The following is a 13,642-nucleotide window of genomic DNA, read 5'->3' on the forward strand; positions in this document are numbered from 1 at the left end:
CGCTAGGGAGGGAGGAGGAGAGGGGGCGGTACTTGGGAGCCGTGGCACACGCCCAGCGCCTGCGCTCTTCTTCCTGCTGCTCGCCCTGCCTTGCTCCGGCACGTCGAGCCCGTGGATGGCGGTGCGGCACAGCGTGCGCACATGAATCCGCAGCTGAGCCGTTTGCTGCCCCTTCTGCAGAAGCATCTTGGCTGCCCCCCAGGGGTCTAAGCAGTAAGGCAGTGGGCCAGGCCACTGGGCATGCCCAGCTTAATGGCACCTTCGGCCAAGGCCTCAGGAGGGGCACACAGAGACCACGCCGCTGCTCCGGAGGCGGGTGTGGACGTACACGGGGCCTTGGGGCACCTCCTCCCCCGGCCCGCAGGCCTCCATTAGGGTCCGCAGGAGCCGGGGCTTGTAGCTCCTGGAGTGGCGGCCTTGCCTCCCCACCACGGCCCCCTCCTAGGCTACTCAGGGCAGGTTGGACGAGCCCTCCCCGGCAGCACTCGCAGGGTCTGGGGCAGCAGCTCCTCCAGGTGCTCCGAGAGACCCCGGCGGCCATGGACATCAGGCTGTGCTCGCGGTGACCACGGGAGCCACGTCCGCCAGGCCGGCTGGCAGGATGTCGGGTTGGTGGCAAAGAGAGCAGCTCTGCAGCACCTCCCGGCTGGAATGGGTGTTCTGGAAGCCAGGGGCTGGGAAGCGGCTGAGGTTCCTGTCAGTCTGCGTGCTGGTCAGCGTGTGCTGAGCCTCGGCTTTTCCTGCTCGGATGAGGCCCCTGCCGTGTGGCCCACGGCGAGGAAGCCAGGCGCCGCGGGACCGGACTCCTCCGCCACCACTGCGCCCAGTCCAAGAGTCTTCAATATCTGATCTGAATGGTGAGTTCTGAGAAATTCTAGTCAGTTATTTCATCAGGTTTTGTCTCTTCTGTGTTCTTACCTACATCTTCACGTTCTATATCCCCTTTTAGAAGGATTTGGAAACTTAGCATCTGTCGTGCGTTTCTCTTATTCTCTCATTATAAGTGCTGACTTCTTATAAAAAATCCTCGGTTCAGCGTCGTCCATTCATTCTTCGAGGGTCTCTTTTGCTTTTCATGCCATCTATTTGACTTTATTCAATAGTGTCTTTCCCAAAACCTCTAAGAGGTTTATATTCATGACTGTTCTCCTTTCGTGTGACCACTTTATCTCTGTGATATTTATAATGATTATTTGAATGTCTTTTTATGATTTTCTAGTAACTTTTTAGTGGGAGTCAAATTCTTTCTTTTATGTACTTTTGTTTTTGTAAATATTTCTGATGGTGTGTTTATCTTCTATGAAATAATGCCCTGATATTTTCCTAGGTTTTGCTTTCTGGCTTATACTTTTTTTTTAAATTTGAATTTTATTTTATTTTTTTATACAACAGGTTCTTATTGGTTATCTATTTTATGCATATTAGTGTATATATGTCAATCCCAATCTCCCAGTTCATCACACACACACACACACCCGCCGCCACTTTCCCCCTTTGTGTCCATATGTTTGTTCTGTACATCTGTGTCTCTATTTCTGCCTTGCAGACCAGTTCATCTGTACTGGTTTTCTAGATTCCACATATATGAGTTAATATATAATATTTGGTTTTCTCTTTCTGACTTGCTTCAATCTGTATGACAGTCTGTAGATCCATCCACGTCTCTACAAATGACCCAATTTCGTTCCTGTTTATGACTGAGTAATATTCCATTGTATATATGCACCACATCTTCCTTATCCATTTGTCTGTCAGTGGGCATTTAGGTTGCTTCCATGACCTGGCTGTTGTAAATAGTGCTGCAGTGAACATTGGGGTGCATGTGTCTTTTTGAATTATGGTTTCTTTGGGTATATGCCCAGCAGTGGAATTGCTGGGGCATATGGTAGTTCTATTTTTAGTTTCTTAAGGAGCCTCCATACTGTTCTCTACAGTGGCTGTATCAATTTACATTCTCACCAACAGTGCAAGAGTGTTCCCTTTTCTCCACACCCTCTCCAGCATTTGTTGTTTGCACATTTTCTGAGGATGACTGGCTTATACTTCTAATCTTGGCTTACAATTATGGTTTTCCTTCTCCTTCATTCTTTAAGGCATGTCTCAATTTTTTTTTTCAGTTTCTAATATTTTTATTTCTTAATTTTTTTTAACATCTTTATTGGAATATAATTGCTTTACAATGGTGTGTTAGTTTCTGCTTTATAACAAAGTGAATCAGCTATACATATAAATATATCCCCATATCCCCTCCCTCTTGCGTCTCCCTCCCATCCTCCCTATCCCACCCCTATAGGTTGTCACAAAGCACCGAGCAGATATCCCTGTGCAATGCGGCTGTTTCCGACTAGCTATTGGTTTTACATTTGTTAGTGTATATATGCCCATGCCACTGTCTCACTTTGTCCCAGCTTACGCTTCCCCCTCCCCGTGTCCACAAGTCCATTCTCTACATCTGTGTATTTATTCCTGTCCTGCCTCAAGGTCCATCAGAACCTTTTTTTTTTTTTTAAGATTCCATATGTATGTGGTAGCATACGGTATTTGTTTTTCTCTTTCTGACTTACTTCACTCTGTATGACAGATTCTAGGTCCATCCACCTCATTACAAATAACTCAATTTTGTTTCTTTATATGGATGAGTAATATTCCATTCTATATATGTGCCACATCTTCTTTATCTATTCATCTGTCGATGGACACTTAGGTTGCTTCCATGTCCTGACTATTATAAATAGTGCTGCAATGAACATTGTGGTACATGACTCTTTTTGAATTATGGTTTTCCCAGGATATATATGCCCAGTAGTGGGATTGCTGGGTCATATGGTAGTTCTATTTTTAGTTTTTAAAGGAACCTCCATACTGTTCTCCATAGTGGCTGTACCAATTCACATTCCCACCAGCAGTGCAAGAGTGTTCCCTTTTCTCCACACCCTCTCCAGCATTTATTGTTTGTAGATTTTCTGATGATGACTGGCTTATACTTCTAATCTTGGCTTCCCATTGTGGCTTTCCTTCTCCTTCATTCTTTTAGGCACATCTCAATTTTTTTTTCTCAGTTTCTAATAGTATTTTTATTATGACATACTCTATTATGTCATAGAGTGTTCTGCCTATGTTTTCCTCTAAGAGTTTTATAGTGTCTGGCCTTACATTTAGGTCTTTGATCAATTTTGAGTTTATTTTCGTATATGGTGTTAGGGAGTGTTCTAATTTCATTCTTTTACATGTAGCTGTCCAGTTTTCCCAACACCACTTATTGAAGAGGCTGTCTTTTCTCCATTGTATATTCTTGCCTCCTTTATCAAGCATAAGGTGACCATATGTGCATGGGTTTATCTCTGGGCTTTCTATCCTGTTCCATTGATCTATATTTCTGTTTCTGTGCCAGTACCATACTGTCTTGATTACTGTAGCTGTGTAATATAGTCTGAAGTCACAGAGCATGATTCCTCCAGCCCCATTTTTCCTTCTCAAGATTGCTTTGGCTATTCAGGGTCTTTTGTGTTCCCATACAAATTGTGAAAATTTTTGTTCTAGTTCTGTGAAAAATGCCATTTGTAGTTTGATAGGGATTGCATTGAATCTGTAGATTGCTTTGGGTAACATAGTCATTTTCACAATGTTGATTCCTCCAATCCAAGAACATGGTATGTCTCTCCATATGTTTGTATCATCTTTAATTTCTTTCATCAGTGTCTTATAGTTTTCTGCATACAGGTCTTTTGTCTCCTTTGGTAGGTTTATTTCTAGGTATTTTATTCTTTTTGTTGCAGTGATAAATGGGAGTGTTTCCTTAATTTGTCTTTCAGATTTTTCAGCACTAGTGTATAAGAATGCAAGAAATTTCTGTGCATTAATTTTGTATCCTGCTACTTTACCAAATTCATTGATTAGCTCTAGTAGTTTTCTAGTAGCATCTTTAGGATCTGAGGCCTTTAGTTTTCTGGTAGCATGTCATCTGCAGACAGTGACAGCTTTACTTCTTTTCCGATTTGGATTCCTTTTATTTCTTTTTCTTCTCTGATTTCTGTGGCTAAAACTTCCAAAACTATGTTGAATAATAGTGGTGAGAGTGGGCAACCTTCTCTTGTTCCTGATCTTAGAAGAAATGTTTCCAGTTTTTCACCATTGAAAACGATGTTGGCTGTGGGTTTGTCATATATGGCCTTTATTATGTTGAGGTAATTCCCTCTATGCCTACTCTCTGAGAGTTTTGATCATAAATGGGTGTTGAATTTTGTTGAAAGCTTTTCCTGCATCTATTGAGATGATCATACGGTTTTACTCCTTCAATTTGTTAATATGGTGTATCATATTGATTGATTTGCATATATTGAAGAATCCTTGCATTCCTTGGATAAACCCCACTGGTTCATGGTTTGTAATCCCTTTCATGTGCTGTTGGATTCTGCTTGCTAGTATTTTATTGAGGATTTTTGCATCTATGTTCATCAATGATATTGGCGTGGAGTTTTGTTTTTTTTGTTATATCTTGGTCTGGTTTTGGTATCTGGGTGATATTGGCCTCATAGAATGAGTTTGGAGTGTTCCTCCCTCTGCTATAATTTGGAAGTGCTTGAGAAGTATAAGTGTTAGCTCTTCTCTAAATGTTTGATAGAATTCACCTGTGAAGCCATCTGGTCCTGGGCTTTTGTTTGTTGGAAGATTTTTAATCACAGTTTCGATTTCAGTGCTTGTGATTGGTCTGTTTATATTTTCTATTTCTTCCTGGTTCACTCTTGGAAGATTGTGCTTTTCTGAGAATTTGTCCATTTCTTCCAGGTTGTCCATTCTATTGGCATATAGTTCCTTGTAGTAATATCTCATGATCCTTGGTATTTCGGCAGTGTCAGTTGTTACTTCTCCTTTTTCATTTCGAATTCTATTGATTTGAATCTTCTCCCTTTTTTTCTTGATGAGTCTGGCTAATGGTTTATCAATTTTGTTTATCTTCTCAAAGAAGCAGCTTTTGATTTTATTGATCTTTGCTATTGTTTCCTCATTTCTTTTTTGTTTATTTCTGATCTGATCTTTCTGATTTCTTTCCTTCTGCTAACTTTGGGTTTTGTTTGTTCTTTCTCTAGTTACTTTAGGTGTAAGGTTAGGTTGTTTATTTGAGATGTTTCTTATTTCTTGAGGTAGGATTTTATTGCTAGAAACTTCCCTCTTAGAACGGCTTTGCTGCATCCCATAGGTTTTGTGTCATCATGTTTTCATTGTCATTTGTTGCTAGGTATTCTTTTATTTCCTCTTTGATTTCTTCAGTGATCTCTTGGTTATTTAGTAGTGTACTGTTTAGCCTCCATGTGTTTGTATTTAAAATTTTTTTTCCCTGTAATTTATATCTAGTCCCATAGTGTTGTGTTCAGAAAAGGTACTTGATATGATTTCAGTTGTTTTAAATCTACCAAGCCTTGATTTGTGACCCAGTATATGATCTATCCTGGAGAATATTACATGAGCACTTGAGAAGAAAGTGTATGCTGTTGTTTTTGGGTGAGACGTCCTATAAATATCAATTAAGTTCATCTTATTTAATCTGTCATTTAAAGCTTGTTTCCTTATTTATTTTCATTTTGGATGATCTGTCTATTGGTGAAAGTGGGGTGTTAAAGTCCCCCATTATTATTGTGTTACTCTCGATTTCCCCTTTTATGGTTGTTAGCATTTGCCTTATGTATTGAGGTGCTCCTATTTTGGGTGCGTATTTACAATTGTTACATTTTCTTGGATTGATCCCTTGATCATTGTATAGTGTCCTTCTTTGTCTCTTGTAATAGTCTTTATTTTAAAGTCTTTTTTGTCTGACATGAGTATTGCTACACCAGCTTTATTTTGATTTCCATTTGGAGTATCTTTTTCCATCCCCTCACTTTCAGTCTGTATGTGTCCCGATGTCTGAAGTGGGTCTCTTGTAGACAGCATATGTATGGGTTTTGTTTTTGTATCCATTCAGCCAGTCTATGTCTTTAGGTTGGAGCATTTAATTCATTTAAATTTAAGGTAGTTATAGGTATGTATGTCCCTATTACCATTTTCTTAATGTTTTGTTTTTGTTGTTGTAGGTCTTTTCCTTTTCTTGTGTTTCCTGCCTAGATAAGTTCCTTTAGCATTTGTTGTAAAGCTGGATTGGTGGTACTGAATTCTCTTAGCTTTGGCCTGTCTGTAAAGGTTTTAATTTCTCTGTCGAATCTGAATGAGATCCTTGCTAGTAGAGTAATCTTGGTTGTAGGTTCTTCCCTTTCATCACTTTAAATATGTCCTGCCAATTCTTTCTGGCTTACAGAGTTTCTGCTGAAAGATCAGCTTTTAACCTTATGGGGATTCCCTTGTGTGTTATTTGTTGCTTTTCCCTTGCTGGCTTTAATATTTTTCCTTTGTATTTAATTTTTGATAGTTTGTTTAATATGTGTCTTGTCCTGTTTCTCCTTGGATTTATCTGGTATGGGACTCTGTGCTTTCTGGACTTGATTGACTATTCCCTTTCCCATGTTAGGGAAGTTTTCAACTATAATCTCTTCAAATATTTTCTCAGTCCCTTTTTTTTTTTCTCTTCTTCTTCTGGGACCCCTAAAATTCGAATGTTGGTGTGTTTAATGTTGTCCCAGAGGTCTCTGAAACTGTCCTCAATTCTTTTCATTCTATTTTCTTTATTCTGCTCTCTGGTAGTAATTTACACTATTTTATCTTCCAGGTCCCTTATCGGTTCTTTTGCCTCAGTTATTCTGTTATTGATTCCTTCTAGACAATTTTAACTTTCTTTTATTGTGTTGTTCATCATGGTTTGTTTGGTCTTTAATTCTTTTAGATCCTTGTTAAAAATTTCTTGTGTGTTTGCCATTCTATTTCCAAGATTTTGGATCATCTTTACTATCATTACTCTGCATTGTATCATTACTCTGCATAGGTAGGCTGCCTATTTCCTCTTCATGTGTTTGGTTTGGTTGGGTTTTACGTTGCTCCTTCATCTGCTGTCTATTTCTCTGTCTTCTCATCTTGCTTAACTTACTGTGTTTGGGGTCTCCTTTTCAAAGGCTGCATGTTCATAGTTCCCATTGTTTTTGGTGTCTGCCGGCAGTGGCTAAGGTTGGTTCAGTGGGTTGTGTAGGCTTCCTGGTGGAGGGGACTGCTGCCTGTGTCCTGGTGGATGAGATTGTAGCTTGTCTTTTTGGTGGGCAGGGCCACGTCTGGTGGTGTGTTTTCGGGTGTCTGTGAACTTATTATGATTTTAGGCAGTCTCTTTGCTAATGCATGGGATTGTGCTCCTTTCTTGCTAGTTGTTTGGCATAGGGTGTCCAGCACTGCAGCTTGCTGGTTGTTGAGTGGAACTGGGTCTTAGCAGTGAGATGGAGATCTCTGTGAGAGCTTTTGCCATTTGATATTACGTGGGGCCAGGAGGTCTCTGGTGGACGAGTGTCCTGAACTCGGCTCTCCCACGTCAGAGACTCAGGACTGAAGCCTGAACAGACGTTGTCAGCCACTCAGCTCTGAAGAAAAGGGAAAAAAAGAAAGAAAGAAAGGAAGGGTTAGAGGGAGGGAGGGAAGAAGGAAGGAAGGAAGAAAATAATAAAATAGTAAAGAAAATTATTAAAAATAAAAAAGTAATAAATAAAAGAAAGAGGGCTTCCCTGGTAGTGCAGTGGTTGAGAGTCTGCCTGCTGATGCAGGGGACACGGGTTCATGCCCTGGTCTGGGAAGATCCCACGTGCTGTGGAGCAACTGGGCCCGTGAGCCAATGCCGCTGAGCCTACACGTCCGGAGCGTGTGCTCCACGACGGGAGAGGTCACAACAGTGAGAGGCCCACATACCGCAAAAAAAAACAGAAAGAAAGAAGAGAACAACCAAACCAAAAAACAAATCCACTAATGATAACAAAAAAATGGACAGACAGAACCCCAGGACATATGGTAAAAGCAAAAGTATACAGTCAAAATCACACAAAGAAGCATACACAGACACAGTCACAGAACGAGAAAAAGGAGGAAAAAAATATATATATATAAAAGGAAGAGAGCAACCAAATCAATAAACACATCTACCAGTGATGAGCTGTAAATGCTAAACAAAAATAAACATAAACCTAGAGACAAATTAGATCCAGAATGCCAACCCCAAGTCCATAGTTGCTCCCAAAGTCCAGTGCCTCATTTTGGGATGATTTGTTGTCTACTTAGGTATTCCACAGATGCAGGATACATCAAGGTGATTGTTGAGATTTAATCTGCTGCTCCTGAGGCTGCTGGGAGAGATTTCCCTTTCTCTTCTTTGTTTGCACAGCTCCTAGGGTTCAGCTTTGGATTTGGCTGTACCTCTGCGAGTAGGTCACCTGAGAGCGCTGTTCCCCGCCCAGAAAGGACAGGATTAAAGTAGCAGCTGACTGGGGGACTCTGGCTCTCTCAGGCCGGGGGATGGAGGGCTATGGAATGCGGGGCGAGTCTGCGGTGCCAGAGGCCAGCATGACATTGTAACAGCCTGAGGCATGCCGTGTGTTCTCCCAGGGAAGTTGTTCCAGTGGTGGGCTGCACAGGCTCCCGCGAGGGGAGGTGTGGATAGTGACCTGGGCTTGCACATAGGTTTCTTGGTGGCTGAAGCAGCAGCCTTAGCATTTCATCCCTGTCTTGGTGTCCATGCTGATAGCCGTGGCTCGTGCCCATCTCTGGAGCTCACTTAGGCAGTGCTCTGAATCCCCTCTCCTCACACACCTCAAAACAATGGTCCCTTGCCTCTTAGGCAGTTCCAGACTTTTCTCCGGACTCGTCCTGGCTAGCTGTGGTGCACTAGCCCCCTTCAGGCTGTGTTCACGCAGCCAGCCCCAGCCCTCTCCCTGGGGTCTGACCTCTGAAGCCTAAGCCTCAGCTCCCAGCCCCCACCCGCCTTGGCAGGCTGGTGAGTGCGGATCGGCACCAATCCTTTGTGCAGGAATCTCTCCACTTTGCCCTCTGCACCTCTGTTGCTGCACTCTCCTCTGTGGCTCTGAAGATTCCCCGCCCCCCCCACCACTTGTCTCCACTAGTGAAGGAGCGTCCTAGTAATGGAAAATTTTCCTCCTTCACAGCTCCCTCCCAGAGGTGCAGGTCCCATCCCTATTATTTTGTCTCTGTTTTTCCTTTTCTCTTTTGCCCTATCCAGGTACATGGGGAGTTTCTTGCCTTTTGGGATGTGTGAGGTCTTCTTCTAGTGTTCAGTAGGTGTTCTGTAGGAGTTGTTCCACATGTAGATGTATTTTTGATGTATTTGTGGGAAGGAAGGTGGTCTCCACGTCTTACTCCTCCACCATATTTAAGCAGACCTCCACGTCTCAATTTCTTTCTTTCTTTCTTTTTTTTTGTGGTATGCTGGTCTCTCACTGTTGTGGCCTCTCCCATTGTGGAGCACAGGCTCCGGATGCACAGGCTCAGCGGCCACGGCTCACGGGCCCAGCTGCTCCATGGCATGTGGGATCCTCCCGGACCAGGGCACGAACCCATGTCCCCTGCATCAGTAGGCAGACTCTCAACCACTGCACCACCAGGGAAGCCCTCAATTTCTTCTGTTGTGTTTTTGACATTAATGCATTTATTAGTTTTAATGTATATTTTCTAATATTTCTATAGCTACAATGGGAAAGCAGAAATTTTATTATATGTTTAGTCCATTATCTTGAAATTTTAAATGGTAAAAACATTTGAGTGATGATTGTTTTCAATAAAATAAATAAATATACATATTCTTAAATATGTTTTATTTATTATAACCCTTAGAAATACTTTAATAATAAATTTATGACTATACAATTGCTAGTTAATCAAACATTTTCTATTGTACTTCACTTAAAATAAGTGCTTGGATGATTTTGCTCTTACAGTTTACTAAACCCAAAGGTTTGATCACATTTTGGCCTATAGTGTCTTCCAATATTTATAATGGGACTCTGGGTCAGGGACCAGGGAGGCTGGCATCTCCTGCTTTAGCATCTGCTACATTGCCAATATGAAAAAATGTAAACTAGGAAGGTGATAGCATCAGGAAATGAATTAAAAAACAAACAAATTATGTAAAAAGTAGAAAGAATGGCTCTGTATATTTGATATAATTGTGAATCACAGTTATATTTCTATTTGTACTAATAGCAATCTCATTTTCTTGGACATGAAATCTCATGATGAAGAATGCCAGATATGGCCAGTGTAAATGACACAGGGGTTCATGAGAGAATATTTTGCAGAATTATACACTATGCTAGAATTACCATGCTTTTCTTAAAACATTTATTATCCTGAAAAGACAGTGGAACTAAGCTGAGCTTATAAATTACACTGGCATAAAGGGGAAATGGGCTCTGAAAAATAGTGTAGTGCTACTACAAGAATTTCAGCCAGAAAACCTTCAGAGGATGGAAAGGCAAGCAAACAGGAAATGAATGCTTTTTATTCTGATAGTCTCCTGCATCCTGATGGGTAAAAGGCATTGCTTCTGATAACCCTGAACACCATCCTATGAAAATCAAAATAAGTACACCAAAAAGTTTATGACCAGAATAAAGTAAATGGTTCTGCGAAAATGATGGTGAAAAAAAGGTGACCGATACAGCAGGAGACAGGGTAGATGGACCTTCATTGCTGAAAACCTGAGTCAAAAAGCTAAGCACTAGATCCACCAGAGGGCAGACAACAGAAGCAATACGAACTACCATTCTGCAGCCTGTGCAACAAAAACTACATTCACAGAAAGATAGACAAAATGAAAAGGCAGAGGACTATGTACCAGATGAAGGAACAATACAAAACTCCAGAAAAACAACTAAATGAAGTGGAGATAGGCAACCTTCCTGAAAATGAATTCAAAATATTGTTAGTGAAGATGATCCAGGACCTTGGAAAAAGAATGGAGGCAAAGATCGAGAAGATGCAAGAAATGTTTAACCAAGATCTAGAAGAATTAAAGAACAAACAGAGATGAATAACACAATAACTGAAATGAAAAATACACTAGAAGGAATCAATAACAGTAACTGAGGCAGAAGAACGGATAAGTGACCTGGAAGACAGAATGGTGGAATCCACTGCTGTGGAAGAGAATAAAGGAATAAGAATGAAAAGAAATGAAGACAGCCTAGGAGACCTCTGGGACAATATTAAACACAAAAACATTTGCATTATAGGGGTCCCAGAAGGAGAAGAGAGAGATAAACGACCCGAGAAAAAAATTTGTAGAAATTATAGTCGGAAACTTCCCTAACATGGGAAAGGAAATAGCCACCCAAGTCCAGGAAGCGCGGAGAGTCCCATACAGGAGAAACACACTGAGATGCATAGTAATCAAATTGACAAAAATTAAAGACAAAGACAAATTATTGAAAACAACAGGGAAAAACAACAAATATTATACAAGGGAACTCCCATAAGGTTAACAGCTGATTTCTCAGCAGTAACTCTACAAGCCAGAAGGGAGTGGCATGATATATTTAAAGTGATGAAAGGGAAGAACCTACAACCAAGATTACTCTACCTGGCAAGGATCTCATTCAGATTCCATGGAGAAATCAAAAGCTTTAAAGTCAAGCAAAAACTAATAGAATTCAGCACCACCATACCAGCTCTACAACAAATGCTAAGGAACTTCTCTAAGTGGGAAACACAAGAGAAGAGAAGGACCTACAAAAACAAACCCATAACAATTAAGAAAATGGTAATACATACATATTGATAATTATCTTAAACATGAATGGATTAAATGCTGCAACCAAAAGTCACAGGCTTGCTGAATGGATACAAAAACAAGACCCATATATATGCTGTCTACAAGAGACCCACTTCAAACCTAGGAACACATACAGACAAAGTGAGGGGATGGAATGCAAAGGGAAATCAAAAGAAAGCTGGAGTAGCATTCTAATATCAGACAAAATATACCTTAAAATAAAGACTATTACAAGAGACAAAGAAGGACACTACATAATGATCAAGGGATCAATCCAAGCAGAAGATATAACAATTATAAATATATGTGCACCCAACATAGGAACACCTCAATACATAAGGCAACTGCTAACCTCTGTAAAAGAGAAATTCAACAGTAACACAATAATAGGGGGGGGGGACATTAATACCCCACTTACAGTGATGGATAGATCATCCAGACAGAAAATTAATAAGGAAACACAAGCTTTAAATGACACAATAGACCAGAAAGATTTAATTGATATTTATAGGAAATTCCATCCCAAAACAGCAGATTACACATTCTTCTGAAGTGCGCATGGAACATTCTCCAAGATAGATCACATCTTGGGTCACAAATCAAGCCTTGGTAAATTTAAGAAAACTGAAATCATATCAAGCATGTTTTACAACCACAACACTATGAGATTAGAAATCAATTACAGGGGAAAAAACGTAAAAAACACAGACACATGGAGGCTAAACAATACATTACTAAATAACCAAGAGATCACTGAAGAAATCAAAGAGGAAATCAGAAAGTACCTAGAGACAAATGACAATGAAAAAACATTGATCCAAAACTTATGGGATGCAGGAAAAGCAGTTCTAAGAAGGAAGTTTATAGCAATACAATCTTATCTCAAGAAACAAGAAAAATCTCAAAAAAGAATCTAATCTTATACCTAAAGGAACTAGAGAAAAAAGAACAAACAAAACTGAAACTTACTAGAAGGAAAGAAATCATAAAGATCAGACAGAAATAAATGAAATAGAAATAAAACAATAGCAAAGATCAGTAAAACTAAAAGCTGGTTCTTTGAGAAGATAAACAAAATTGATAAACCTTTAGCCAGACTCATCAAGAAAATGAGGGAGAGGACTCAAATCAATAAAATTAGAAATGAAAAAGGAGAAGTTACAATGGACACTGCAGAAATAAAAAGCATCATAAGAGACTACTACAAGCAACTCTATACCAATAAAATGGACAACCTGTAAGAAATGGACAGATTCTTAGATAAGCACGACCTTCTGAGACTGAACCAGAAAGAAATAGAAAATATGAACAGACCAATCACAAGCACTGAAATTGAAACTGTGATTAAAAATCTTCCAACAAACAAAAGTCCAGGAACAGATGGCTTCGCAGGTGAATTCTATCAAACATTTAGCAAAGAGCTAACACCTATCCTCAAAATCTTCCAAAAAATTGCAGAGGAAGGAATACTCCCAAACACATTCTACAAGACCACCATCACCCTGATACCAAAACCAGACAGAGATAATACAAAAAAAGAAAATTACAGATCAATATCACTGATGAATATAGATGCAAAAATCCTCAACAAAATACTAGCAAACAGAATCCAACAACACATTAAAAGGATCATACACCATGGTCGAGTAGGATTTATTCCAGGGATTCAAGGATTCTTCAATGTATGCAAATCAATCAATGTGATACACCATATTAACAAATTGAAGAATAAAAACCATATGATCATCTCAATAGATGCAGAAAAAGCTTTTGAGAAAATTCAATGCCAATTTATGATAAAAACTCTCCAGAAAGTGGGCATACAGCGTTCCTACCTCAATATCATAAAAGCCAAACTCACAGCAAACATCATTCTCAATGGTGAAAAACTGAAAGCATTTCCACTAAGATCAGGAATAAGACAAAGATGTCCACTCTCGCCACTGTTATTCAACATAG

The 13,642-nt window shown here is 40.1% G+C and overlaps 1 pseudogene; it reads right to left on the reverse strand.

Moving 5' to 3' along the window:
• Nucleotides 1–206: 206 nt before the first annotated feature.
• The window catches only part of LOC132499860 (pyrroline-5-carboxylate reductase 3-like), a 46,935-nt pseudogene continuing 33,499 nt past the window's right edge, over nt 207–13,642 (reverse strand).

This window comes from Mesoplodon densirostris, chromosome 12, assembly GCF_025265405.1.
Source record: "Mesoplodon densirostris isolate mMesDen1 chromosome 12, mMesDen1 primary haplotype, whole genome shotgun sequence".
NCBI lineage: Eukaryota > Metazoa > Chordata > Mammalia > Artiodactyla > Ziphiidae > Mesoplodon > Mesoplodon densirostris.